The 15,207-nt window shown below is 31.5% G+C and overlaps 1 protein-coding gene and 1 long non-coding RNA gene across 7 annotated transcripts in view; one reads left to right on the top strand and one right to left on the bottom strand.

Annotated features, from left to right (window-relative positions):
* The window catches only part of LOC136830191 (uncharacterized), a 174,500-nt gene extending 166,618 nt beyond the window's left edge, over positions 1-7,882 (bottom strand). The window contains exon 1 of the long non-coding RNA XR_010850593.1: positions 7,790-7,882. This is a non-coding gene — a long non-coding RNA (uncharacterized lncRNA). The remainder of the gene's footprint in view (positions 1-7,789) is intronic.
* pros (prospero) overlaps positions 1-15,207 on the top strand; it is a 1,677,936-nt gene that overhangs the window by 290,182 nt on the left and 1,372,547 nt on the right. Inside the window, exon 3 of one of the 6 annotated variants that reach the window (XM_067089461.1) lies at positions 11,643-11,674. The exons of the other annotated variants lie outside the window; for them this stretch is intronic. The gene's annotated coding sequence lies outside the window, so the exon portion shown is untranslated. The remainder of the gene's footprint in view (positions 1-11,642; positions 11,675-15,207) is intronic. 6 annotated transcript variants of the gene reach the window in all.

Consider the following 15,207-nt stretch of genomic DNA (forward strand, 5'->3'; position numbering starts at 1 on the left):
AAGTACATGCACACATTTAAATTAATGTATGTACGTGTGTGTATATGTGTTTATAGATGTGTATATATAGCTGCTTCAGCAATTTTTAATTGTAAAAGTTTCCTTATTTCGGCAGAGAATGCTCGAAGGAAGCAGAACATATAGCAAGGACTGTAGTCAATAAAAACTTACAGTTACCAGGGTACTATCCTTATGATATATCATGCCCTCATTATTATATATATATATATATATATATATATATATATATATATATATAAATATTATATATATATATATATATATATATATATATATATATATATATATATATATATATATATATATATATATATATATATATATATATATATATATATATATATATATATATATATATATATATATATATGAGGAACAAGGTATACAGCACATGATATTAAATACAATTTATTAGTTTATTAATCTTGTATGTGTATAATTCATAAACTCTTTAAGTGTATCCTATTAACCAATCAACAAAGTACAAATGATAATCCTTCCTGGTACTTTATTAAAACGTCTAATTCAACCTAGAAATGAAGAAATAAAAACAAAGTACCTGTTATTATTTTCATTACTTTTTCTTTTTATTACTTATATTTTCCTATTACTTCTGTGTTTTTATTTTAATTACTTTTATTTTTTAACTTGTTTAAATAATCAGTAAAAATAATATTTTCGTAGGCGAGGAATTATCAGTTATTAGCTACCCACAAAATTATTACTAGATTTTGATTTTGATATAGATAATTATGATTTATATATACGATGCTCATTACTGATTCAGCAGTTAAGTAAGTGGTTTGGTAGGGACTGCTAACTTTTTTTTTTTTTACTCCTAGAGCCGTCCCTGATTAGAGACAATAACCTTACGTTTTCCCTGATGAGGGGTCAAGTTACATACATACACACATACACATGTGTTTAGGTTTAGATGTTAGTGTGGTTTTGCTTTGCCTATTTTTAGATTTTGTTTCGTTATGTTTACTTATGATCTAAGCTCTCCTCTTTGTTTTATATATATATATATATATATATATATATATATATATATATATATATATATATATATATATATATATATATATATATATATATATATATATATATATATATATATATATATATATATATATATATATATATATATATATATATATACATTAACCTGATGTCATCATCTCTTCTGTCCTATATCCCTTAATGTTTATGGACAGTTTTATGTTAAATATATTCTCGTATTAATTTTACCGCTCGTTCCTCATCTCTTTCCCTAAATCACACTACAGTCCTCCTTCGCTTTTCTTTTACATCGCTTAAATTCATATATGCGCTCACACATATGTACAATCACTAATAAAACGTACGCTTATGCGCCCCCGCACATATATAATCCGTCGCTGTATAATTCCTAATCCAGTAAAAACAAAAATCTAAGGAAATGGAAAAAATAAATAAAAAACCCAAGAGCAACCCGCACCAGGAAAAGTCCAAAGAGACAAAAATAGCGTTTGAGTGGAAAAATGCCCCGAAATATTCCAGAAGGCGTTGTCTCTCTCTCGCCCCCCCCCCTCTCTCTCTCTCTTTTCTCTCAGAGAAGCGTCTTGGCTTCCGTCCGACTCTGTGGCCGGGAAAGGCAGACTCTCTTGGCGTTCGCTGAATAAAAATGCCTTTGTTTTGGGTGGTTTTTTCCGTCTTTCATTGTTTGTGCGTGTTTGTTCTCTCCTTCGTCTGTCGATGTTGTGGAGATGGTGCCTGTTTGTGACAGGGTTTTGCCTGCGTGCCTGCGATTTGCTGCGGCGGAGAAGGAAGGGTTTGTTTCCAGCCTCCTCCGATGGTGCCTGGATCCAGTCGTTCGGAAGTTTGCGCAAAGTGCCGTTGAGACTAAAGCGCTCCTGGACGAGACTATAAAAATTGATTAAAAATTAATAAAAATATTTTGTTTGTTTGTGTGTCCGCAAGAAAACTATTGATTAATTATTTATGGCGTTAAATAAAAATCAATTAAAAAATTTTGCTTATGTTGCCGCAAGAATACTATTGATTTTATTTTTTTGTCCGGCATTAAATTTCCTCTTTATTTATATGAATGATGTAATATTTCGTTAGAAGCAAATCAGTCTTAACATTTAATTAAAAATTGAAAAAGATGTTTTGCTTGCTTGTGCAACCGCAGGAATATCATTGATTAATAGGTAATTTTTAGTTTGCTAAATTATTCTGTTTGTAAATTTTCTGTTTATTTAAATAAATCATTTAATTCTTCTTTGGAAGCAAGTTACTTCTATAAATTAAGCAAAAAGAAATTATCTTATTGCTTGCTTGTACTTCTGCAGGAATATCGTTATTTATTAGTTTTCGGTTTTTTTGCTAAATTTTTCTTGCATTAAATTTTCACTTTATTTAAATAAATGATTTATTTCTTAATTTGAAGCAAGTAACTCTGATAAAGAAAATGGATTTATTAGGCAAGGGTCTGAATATGTGAAATGGTCGTTTTCTTCAGCTATGTGTTATTTTTTTGGTAGAGATTTCTATGAAAAAATAAAGAATATTTTCAATGCTGACATACGCAGCAAGTGTAAAACATTTGCAGGGAATTGTTGACATTGAGAACGCTGCATGGTTGGGCATATCTTTAATTAATGGTAAATAGTCAAAAATTATTACGCAATATTCTTTTTGATTAATTTGAATAGGACATTTCGTGGCTATATTTTTTTAGTATTTTCTTTTAACGTTCAAGTGATTAATCACGCGGTATTTTTTCTAAATGGTCTAAATTGTCATTCGAGGAATTCTATATATTTTATATTTTATGTTAATTCTTCCATTGAGATAAATGTGAACACGTGTTCCAAAGTTATATTAGGAGCTCGTAATTATTTGAAAGATTGAAATAGTCTTTTAGATAATTACAAATTCTTTTTATTTTTATAAACGCTTTAGAAGCTAAATCTTCTTGCCTAGCTATTAATCAGTTTTATGAAGGAAGCGAGGATTTGTGTTCGTTGTTATACATTACATAAATTTATGTAAAAGTATGATAATGATGAATTTTGGATTAAATAAGACAGTCTCTATGAATTATTCATTTAAAAAATGAATTCATGGGATGGGAAAACAGATTTTGACTTTCCGGTTTTTCTTGAGAAATTAAAATGAAAAAGTCAAAATTTTTTTTATTAAGAGAAAAGGACTTGAATGCAGTCACATACCAAAATGGAAGGAAAGTAAAACTGAAATGATAATTTTATATGGTAAAAAATTAAAGAAGAAATTGCGATGAAAATCATGTAGATATCTTATAAATTTTCACATATTTTTAAGAACTCGTCTACGTTTAATATGAGAAATTGAAACTTAAAAAAGTGTCATTTGCTTTTAACAATAGTAAAATGACTTGAAATAATATTTCTAAAAAAACAGAAATGTTGTTAAGGGCAACTGTAATTTTCGTTGATATAGAAAAAAAATTTAAAGCAGAATTGTCTTAACTTACAAAAAAAAAAAATAGTCTAACTATGTGTTAAGGAAAATGTTTAAATTATCAATTTTATTTTATGTTACAAAATATGTTACTTAAATAAAATAAAATTTTATTGAAAGAAAGTCATGATCTATTTAATTATTGAAAAACACAGATATTCATTACAAGACAAAAAAATTTTGAAATTGTTTAAAAGAACAACTAAAAGAATATAACTGTATAGAGGAATATAAGAAATAATTATTATATTTGCTAAAATGGAAAAATGCGAAATAACAACATTATTTAGTAAGAAAAATTCGACTAGTCTCGTTTATAAGGCGAAAGACTAAGTTTACCCATAATTAGGGAAGTGACGCCATCGCAATGAGTAAATTGCAGTTGAATATATCAAACTCCGATTTATTATTTCGTCATCTCTTACCAAATGAGTGTGTTTATTTCGACCTCATTCAATATGTGGGAGAGAGAGAGAGAGAGAGAGAGAGAGAGAGAGAGAGAGAGAGAGAGAGAATTCTTCTTGTCACATGTTCTTTAATAATCACCTCTCTGTCTGAGAGAGAGAGAGAGAGAGAGAGAGAGAGAGAGAGAGAGAGAGAGAGAGAGAGAGAGAGAGAGATTTATGCTGTGTGAAGGTTCACTTCTTGTTCAGTAAAAATATCTTTTTGTATGTCGCTGGTGAATTTCATCCTTTAATTCTTAAAGGAAATGAAACCAAATTGGTAAACCCACATTCTCTCTCTCTCTCTCTCTCTCTCTCTCTCTCTCTCTCTCTCTCTCTCTCTCTCTCTCTCTCTCTCTCACTTTGTAGGAGGAAGAATTCATCCGTCCATATACCATTGATCTCACACAGAAAAGTCATCACACCTTCACTCTCTCTCTCTCTCTCTCTCTCTCTCTCTCTCTCTCTCTCTCTCTCTCTCTCTCTCTCTCACGCAGAAAAGCAGCCTCATGAATGAAGCAACCTGTTCCTTCAAAAGCACGTGGCCTCGTGATAGTAAAAAAAAAAAGAAAAAAAAAGCAATACGCGCTTTAATTTTACAATAAAATTAGCGTATTCATAATCCTTTGGTAATTGGCGCTTCGTTTCCCGCGTTTGATAATCAAAAAGAGTCGAGTTCCCGCGTAAATATATATTTTTTTTTTATTCCGGCCGCTAAAAAAAAAAAAAGCGCTATTTATAAATACCAAAGAGGCAAAAAAAAAAATGTATCTGATTTATATTCAGTGAAGTCTGTTTTTTTTTTTTTGTTCCCGACAATTTTTTTTTCGGATGCAGAAACAAGCAGTCTTTTTTTTCTTTCTTTTTTGGAAGGTCTTTTGTTTTGTCGGGTCTGTGTGTGTGTGTGCGTCTGTCGGTATTGTTTTAAGAGTTGCGTGAGTGTGATATTTACGTATAAATACGTTACGATTTCTCTTTCTCCCACCTATTGTCTCTCTCTCTCTCTCTCTCTCTCTCTCTCTCTCTCTCTCTCTCTTCTCTCTCTCTCTCCTTTTGTCAACCTTTGTTCTTTTTGGCTGTCTTCTCAGTGTTTATCTTACGGCTTCTGTTTCCTTTCGTTTTCAGTTATTGGTGTACGTTCTCTCTCTCTCTCTCTCTCTCTCTCTCTCTCTCTCTCTCTCTCTCTCTCTCTCTCTCTCTCACAGACGCTTTTTTTTTACCTTTTCATTTCTTATGCATCTTGACTGTCCACCTGTTTCTCCTTCTCTCGTGGCTTTAAAATCGCCTCCGCCTGACTTTTTAATATTTGTCTCTCACCTTTCTCCTCCTCCCTCCTCCTCCTCCTCCTCCCTCCTCTTCCCATCTAAAGCGTCAAAACAAAAAAACACACACACACACACAAAAACTGGAAAAAAACCCACAAAAGGTGAAAGAAATGACTCCACGCCGCGATTAAATACCTTCGCCGGTCGATGACCCAAATCTCCCTGTTTGCATATTTTTTTTTTCTTCTCATTTCTGCCGTAATGATTGCAATTATTAAGGGGCTTGATTAACTCCGCACTGAGTGGCGTGTGTGCGTGTGCGTGTGCGTGTGTGTGTGTGTGTGTATGTGATTGAGTTGCGTTGCGTTGCGTGTGTAAATGAGTGTTTGTGTGGGTTTGTGTATTTTTGGAAAAATAAAAGACTGTGTTTGTGCATTCGTCGTCCGTTCGTACGTAATTCTGATCTGCTTTCGAGGACTGGTTAGGTTCAGTGTAGTATATCTGTATCTATATCTATCTATCTATCTATCTATATGTGTGTGTATAAATATATATGTATATATGTGTGTATGTGTATACATTGTATATTTATTATATATATATAGATAGATATATTTATATATATATATATATATATATATATATATATATATATATATAATATATAATATAATATATATAATGTATGTATATATATATATATATGTATACATATATATATATAGAAGTATATATATATATATATATATATATGTAAATATAAGTATAAATATTTATTACTGCATTCAGATCGCGTTGAAAACCTTCCATTTTGCCATCTCTTTAATGTCCTCACTTGTATCTTCCATATTGTTTCCCAGCAAATCCAGACAGTTTCCATTTTGCCATCTCTTTAATTCCCCAACATCTTAACACCACGGGAAATCCAGACAGTTTCTGTTCCTCCTTCCCCAACATCTTAACACCACGGGAGGAAGCGCAGTAGTGTTGTCCTCTCTCTCTCTCTCTCTCTCTCTCTCTCTCTCTCTCTCTCTCTCTCTCTCTCTCTCTCTCTCTCTCCCTGGCATTTCTTCCCCTTTATCTTATAATGAGACCAAAATGCCTCGTCCAATGAACTCGTCCGATTGCAATGCAAAAGTGCATTATAATATTAAGAGCGTCGCATTCCTCCCCTTCTGAAGTATTTAAGCAACTCATTTAACTCTCTCAAGTATGTTTGTGTGTGTGTGTGTGTGTGTGTATGTGTGTCAGTGCCACAAGACCCCGTCGCCGTCCTTGGCACCCTTCAGGGAAGAAGAGGTGGTGGTGGCACCCTATTTGTGTGAATGATTTGGGTACCCCTTTTGGTATGATAGAAGAGACCGATAAAAATCCCTTACTACCCCTTTCGTGTAGGAAGGGTCGTGCATACGACCGTCTGCTGGGTGTGTGTGTGTGTGTGTGTGTGTGTGTATGTGTGTGGGTGGCTAGAGAGAGGGCAAGAAAGAGAATGAGAGAGAGAGAGAGAGAGAGAGAGAGAGAGAGAGAGAGAGAGAGAGAGAGAGAGAGTAAGAGGGAGATAATGATGGGGTGACTTCTCACGAGAAAGCTAATTAAAATGAAATCGATGCTGGTTGTACACCTTCGTCTCTCTTTCTCTCTCTTTCTCTTTCTCTCTCCCTTCTCGTGTTCTTTATCGTTTCTCCCCTTGTAATCTTCTTCTTCTTCTTCTCCTCCTTCTTATTGTCTTTCCTCCTCCTCCCTTCCTTCCTTCCTTCCTTCTCCTTGTTCTTCTTCTTGCCCCTTGCAGATTCTCATGTTTGTCTTTACCAAAATAACATTTCTCAGTTGATAAAATATTTCTTTTGGGAAAATAATCCTTTTTTGGTGTTTTTTTTTTATCAGGAATTTTTGTTGTTGTAATGGGGAGGTTGCAGCAGTAATGAAGCGAAAGTTTCCAGTAATGTAAATATCTTAATTTGCTTTAGGGGAAAATAGAGACTTATTATTGTACTTATCATCATAGTTATAAAATATTAGTAAGTGAATGGCATTTCTTTTGAATAGTCGTTTTACCACCGTTAATAATAATAATAATAACAATAATAATAATAATAATAATAATAATAATAATAATAATAATAATAATAATAATAATAATAATAATAATAATAATAATAATAATAATAATAATAATAATAATAATAATAATAATAATAATAATAATAATAATAATTTTGTTTATATATTTTAATATATGTTTACACTGACACCAATAGATACAATAATAATAATAATAATAATAATAATAATAATAATAATAATAATAATAATAATAATAATAATAATAATAATAATAAGAGCATCTTGAAAAATTTATTATTTATCATTATTCATATTGCCCTTGGTAATCATGGTGCTGACTTCAATTTACTATTGATAATATCACTAACAATATTTTTATACAATGGCATTCAATAAATGTGAATTTTTTTAAGAATCTCCAGAGCATCCCTGTTGCCAAGTACTTATACTTTGGTCTTATAATGAATGTTTAAGTGTACCTTTTAAGAAATCAATTAGGACACTTACCTTGACAGATTAGAATGTATAAATAAATTGTGATGAGTTGGTTCCTCACACAGATGATAATCAAAGATGAAGTTCCCTGAGGAAGTTGACTGAAATAAAATAAGATTATTGTTACTATGATTATTATTATTAATATTAAACATAATTGCTTTCAGTTTTATTTCAGATACTTATTATTATTATTATTATTGATAATCAAAGATGAAGTTCCCGTGGGAAGTCGACTGAAATAAAATAAGATTATTGTTACTATGGTTATTATTATTAATATTAAATATAATTGTTTTAAGTTTTATTTCATTTTTATTTTTATTATTACTGATGGTAATCAAAGATGAAGTTCCCGTAGGAAGTTTGACTGAAATAAAGTAAGATTATTGTTGCTATTTTTATTATTAATATTAAAGATGATTGCTTTCAGTTTTATTTCAGACATTTATTTTTATTATTATTATTTCAAAAATACTCATAGTAGCATGAGTCTTCAAATGGAGAAACAAATCCACAGTTGTGTATGGCTAAATATATTTAAAGATAATTCTGTACAGAATTATCTTTAAATATATGTACATATACATAACTGTGGATTTGTTTCTTTATTATTATTATTATTATTATTATTATTATTATTATTATTATTATTATTATTATTATTATTATTATAGCTACACTTCGTAATACAGGATATTTGGACAGCAACATAATTATAGATTTATAACGATTGCGTATAGTATTTTTAAAATCAATATTACTATTATTACTAAAAATTACATGCGGGGATATATACGAACAACAAATTATTATTGTAATAATTAAGAATGATAATAACTATTATTATTATTATCTAAAACGTTTGATTTCAAGCGACACAGGCGGTTCCTGGGATTGGGAGTAAAATGCCGGGAAAATCATTAGCACGTCAGTGATTCCCTCCATATTGATAGTAATTACGATGAAGCTAATGATTGTGTCATTATGATTGATTACTGTAATGGTTTTATGGATGGGAGGAGGAGGAGGAGGAGGAGGAGGAGGAGGAGAGATCTCTTGCTGCTGCTTTGTCAAAGAGGAATCGGTGTGAAGTAATAGACTGATAAGTATGATGTGTAATTACATACATTGAGATGTATAAATATACATGTACATATATACAGTATATATATATACACAGTATATACAGTATATAATATAATATAATATATATATATATATATATATATATATATATATATATATATATATATATATATATATATATATTTATAATATATATATATATATATATGAATAATATCTCTTGCATAACCATATTTTGTAATGAACACACAAACTGCATTCTCTTATATATATATATATATATATATATATATATATATATATATATATATATATATATATATATATATATACACACACACATACAAACACATACCCATCCACATACCATCATCATACACACACACACACACACACACACACAGGTGTACGTAATTACCCTACCTTTAAAGTAACAGCGGCATTTTATACCTGCCGAGGAAGCTGTATAAAGAACAGGCTCAGGTATGTGTATGTGTGTGTGTGTGTGTGTGTGTGTGCGATTCCACTCTTTCACCTTTAACAGCGCCGCCACATTTTAGCGTGAGAGAGCGAAGAAAAGGGCCGATTGAAGAGTTGCAAGGAGGAAGAGAGAGAGAGAGAGAGAGAGAGAGAGAGAGAGAGAGAGAGAGAGAGAGAGAGAGAGAGAGAGAGAAACTTTGACGTGATGAACGGCTTTAGTTTTTCGACGCTTTATTCGGACTTAACGTACGTCCCCCCCCCCTCCTTTTTTGCGTGCGTGTGTGTACGTGGATGTATGGTCACCTCTGTGTGTGTGTGTGGATTTGGATGCGTGCACGCGAATTTTATATGCTTGTGTCTTTATTTGTGCGTATGCTTTTGATGATTAATGTATTAGTAAAAATGTCATGAATGCTGTATAGGCGTTTGTGAATAATACGTGTTACGTATACTTGTTATGGTGTATTTTTGTATGGGTTATACTTTTGTATATATATATATATATATATATATATATATATATATATATATATATATATATATATATATATATATATATATATATATATATATATGTATATATGTAGGAGAGATAAACAGACAAATAGATAGAAATAATTGATTTTCAATCGATCTCACGAATGAAACCTGGACTCCGACATCGTCCTTATAACGCCGTCCAACCCGACGACGCCTCATTCATTTTGAATAACGAAGCCCCCTCCTAAGAGTAATACGGAAAAATCCTTCCTTCGTTCCTCCTGAGAATCCTTGGCGATGAGGAACCGAATCCTACGCCCTGCATCCTGAGGCCTTGGGGTATACTCAAAGTAACCCCTTCTTCCCCGAATAAAAGGATCCTGAAAGGATACAAGAAAGGATTCGAGGGGTCCTTCGTCCAGTTGCTTGCGACGCCCAGAGCCGCGTCATCCTCCTCCTCCTCCTCCTCCTCCTCCTCCTCCTCCTCCTCCCTGTCTTGGGAAGTATGCTGGTCAACAAGATGGCGGTGGAGGCCGGTCCCAGGAATTAGCCCAAAAACCGGAAAAGTTTCTCACCGAAAGGATGGCAGGGGAGGGGGAGGAGGGGGAGGGGAGTGGGAGAAGGGGGAGGAGGAGGAGAAAAAGAAGAGCAGTGGGATGGGCACCGTGGCATTCTTTTTCCATAGGGAAAGAACCTCTTTCTCTCTTCTCTTTCTCTTTCTCTCAATCATTCCCTCGCTTCTTGTTCGTATTTGTAGTTTGATTTCGCTTTTTCTCTCTCTCTCTTTCTCTTTCTCTCTCTCTCTCTCTCTCTCTCTCTCTCTCTCTCTCTCTCTCTCTCTCTCTCTCTCCTTCTCGCTTTCTCTTTCTTACAATCTTCCTCTCGCTTCTTGTCCATATTTGTAATCTCTCTCTCTCTCTCTCTCTCTCTCTCTCTCTCTCTCTCTCTCTCTCTCTCTCTCTCTCTCTTTTCTTGCTCACATTTGTAATCTGATTTCACTTTATTTATCTATCTTGGGTAAAGGTTCTGATTCTCTTTTCGGCGGCAGGGTGAATATAATTGATTTTTTACTTTCTCTAGTCGGAATGTCACACCACAACTTGCAGTTGTGCACAGCAGTCACTTCACAACAGCTGTGTAGTCATTTGCTGCACGGAGACTTTGCTTTGAGGTAATATAGACTTCTTTTTTTTTTAATTTCTCAAGGGAGTAAAGGAAGCCGCGAAAGATTATATCTGTGAGTCTTAGGGATAATAGACATTTTATTTTCCGATGAGAAATAGTTATATGTTTTATATATATATATGTGTGTGTATATATATATATATATATATATATATATATATATATATATATATATTTATATATATATATATATATATATATATATATATATATATATATATATATATATATTTATATTTTATTTTCCGATATAAATATTATAAATATGTATGTATGTATATGTGTGTGTGTATATATATGCATTTATCATTTTATTTTTCGATGAGAAATAGTTATAAATATATGTTTTATATATATATGTATATATCTATATATATTATATGTATGTATGTATGTATGTATGTATGTATGTATGTATGTATGTATGTATGTATGTATGTATGTATATGTGTGTATGTACGTGTGTGTGTGCATTTATCATCTGTTCTGTGTTCCAGTGTGACCTTATGTTTAATCGTTATGTAATAGACATGTCACGACCACTTCACAATTGAAGTGTTCCAGCATCAAAATTTACCTGAAATTAAAATTCGCCTTCTCTAATTCCTTGAATTTTCTTCTGCCTCTACAGGTGCATCGTTGTCATACAATATACTCTCTTATGTATGTATATCCCGTGTATGCATATACAAATCACATCTTAGCTTATAATGCACGCTAAGTAGCAAGGTAGTATGTGCTTTCAGTGGCCTTGTAGTTGTCAGCTGAGCACCCGCCTGTTAAATGTCTGTGAAGAAATGGTCTGTATGTATAACTGTATGTAGCTGTATAGACAAGGAGGGGTCATGATTGTGTATGTGAAACATTGCACTTGCATGTTGTACCGTGTACACGCCATGTATGTCTGTGTGTATTTTATATATATATATATATATATATATATACATACATAAATTAATATGTTCATAATTTTATATATGTATATATATATATATACATATATATATATATATATATATATATATATATATATATATATATATATATATATATATATATATAATATATACATATATATATACATATATATATATATATATATATATATATATATATATATATATATATATATATATATAATATATATATATATATGTAACCATATACATACACACATGCATACATATACAAACAGACACGCTGGCATGTATCGCACATGTTTTTTAAGCAGAGTTACATATACCTGTAAAGTAGACCAGCGAAGGGACGGGGCACCAGCACTTTATAAAAATGGTATTATTATTTTCCCCTCTTATAAAAAATAGTATTATTTTCCTCCCGCAAAATCCTCTGCGGAAATTTCCGCGCCGACCAGAAGGCCGTCGGCCGACGGCGAGTCTTTTCAAGCACCGTCGGTGTCTTGTCCTCAAAAACACAGACAACTTTAAGCCTTCTTTCTTTAAAAGAGAGAGAGAGAGAGAGAGAGAGAGAGAGAGAGAGAGAGAGAGAGAGAGAGAGATTCAGTTTTCTTCGGCGAGTTATTTTTCGTTTTAATTCTCGTTGATGACATTAGTTTCTTTTTTCTACCTTCAAGGGAAGGAAGAAAGAGATTAAGAGATTTAAGATGATAATAATTGAGAGAGAGAGAGAGAGAGAGAGAGAGAGAGAGAGAGAGAGAGAGAGAGAAAGAGAGAGAGAGAGAGAGAGAAAGTCGGACAGACTAGCGTCCACTTTTCTATAACACTTTTGTTTTTCATTCATTTAGATTCTATGACAAGAAAAGATTTTTCCCACCTAGAAGAATGTGAGCGTGTGTGTCCATTTATGTGTACAGAGAGAGAGAGAGAGAGAGAGAGAGAGAGAGAGAGAGAGAGAGAGAGAGAGAGAGAGAGAGAGAGAGAGAGAGACTAGTGTCCACATTCCGACAAACAATTTTTTAGTATTAAAATTCCACCTAAAAAATGAGAGGGAAGCAACACCCACCTTCTGTCAATCAGAGTTGTGTTACAGATTTTATTTCAGACATAAAGATTATTCTCATTTTTCTGCCTAGTAGAGAGAGAGAGAGAGAGAGAGAGAGAGAGAGAGAGAGAGAGAGAGAGAGAGAGAGAGAGAGAGAGAGAGAGAGAGCAAGCGGTTGTACACTTACAAATAATGTGATATAAATAATTTTTTGTGTCACCTAAGACGTTTTAATTATGATAAAAATCATTGCCTTTTTCCACCTACTGTAGACAGAGAGAGAGAGAGAGAGAGAGAGAGAGAGAGAGAGAGAGAGAGAGAGAGAGAGAGAGAGAGAGAGAGTGGTTATACATTTAAAAATGATGTGACATAAATTATTTCTTTGTGCTACTTATTACATTTTAGATAAAAATGTTTGCCTTTTACGACCTACTGTTAGACGTGAGAGAGAGAGAGAGAGAGAGAGAGAGAGAGAGAGAGAGAGAGAGAGAGAGAGAGAGAGAGAGAGAGAGAGAGATCAGCGACTGGCTTTACACTTAAAAAAGGTGGGATAAAAATTATATCTTTACATTTTGCCTCCGACTGTGGACGAGTAAGAGAGAGAGAGAGAGAGAGAGAGACTAATCCTCCTTTTTCACTCTCTGAGGGGGTTATTCTGTACTGCAATTCCCTTGGCGAAAATTATGATTCCCGTTTTTTCCCTTCTCACCTATTCACCGATCGCTGCTTGGCTTGTTCCAGCGAGGTGCTTTTGTGCTTTTACGGAAGCGCGCTGGCCTTTTCGCACGTGCGTGCTTGCGTGCTCCCCTTTTGTCTTTAGGTCACTCTGCGTGTTTTCGTTTGCTTGCACGTGCTTGTGCGTGCGCCTTGCTTTTTTTTTTTTTTCGCTGGTCAGTGCTTCTTGTTTGCTCGCGTGCTTGGACTGGCATAAATGGTTGTTTCAGGAATGTTTCTGAAAATATTTTAATTTATTTTTTATATATTGGTTTTTTATTTATATATGTATTTTTGGTACTGCTTATTATTTAATTCATTTTTTCATTTTTTTAGACCATATATTTTGTGAAATATGTTTTAAAAGGGTGATTAAAATGTTAATTCACTTTATATATATATATATATATATATATATATATATATATATATATATATATATATATATATATATATATATATATATATATATATATATATATATATATATATATATATATGTATGTATATATATATATTTTATATATATTTTATATATATATATATGTTTTTAATTTTTATATAGGTTTTTATTTATATATGTATTTTTGATGCTTGCTTATTATTTGATAAATTTATTTATTGTCATTGTAGGCTGTATGTTTTTGGTGCGATTAAAATTTTAAATATATTATGTGCATATATCCTTTTTTATTTACACTTTTAATTTTAATTTGTATATAAATTTATTGTACTTATTTATTTATGAATTATTTTGTGGTTTATATTTCTTTTTCATAGCTTAGATATCTTCTTCTGACAATTGATTGTTTGCAAGAGATTACTACAATTTTTACCGTTAATATAATTATTATTATAAGTATTATTTTTCCGTCCGAAATATTCTTTTCAGTATTTTTAAAGTTCTTGAAGTTCAGATTAATTTTTTTTTTTGCTACGTATTAGTAATTATTTTTATATTTCACATTCCAAATTAAGCTTGCATTACCAGACTCTTCGTATTATTATTATTATTATTATTATTATTATTATTATTATTATTATTATTATTATTATTATTATTATTATTATTATTTCTGTATCGTTAAGATTAGTAATTTGATCATTTACCCTCAATAATTTTTTTTAATTCTAATTATTCTATTTATATCTTTAGTAGGCCAAAAGGAACTGAATAAAAAATTTTAAATGATAAAAATATTCTTCAAGTATTTTGATGTGGTTTACAGAAATCTTTCTTTAGATACTACCGTGAAAAAAATTACACACACACACACACACACACACATACATATATATATATGTATATATATATATATATATATATATATATATATATATATATATATATATATATATATATGTATGTATGTATGTATGTATATATGTGTGTGTAAACATAATTTGGGAAATTTTAACATGATACTTAGTTATATACATCATCTAAATATACATGTCTCTAAATATATTGTAGTGTATACTAAAAGTTCTTATAAGATTCTGCTTTGAGTTGCCATCAA

Source organism: Macrobrachium rosenbergii, chromosome 46 (genome assembly GCF_040412425.1).
Source record: "Macrobrachium rosenbergii isolate ZJJX-2024 chromosome 46, ASM4041242v1, whole genome shotgun sequence".
NCBI classification, from domain to species: Eukaryota; Metazoa; Arthropoda; class Malacostraca; order Decapoda; family Palaemonidae; genus Macrobrachium; species Macrobrachium rosenbergii.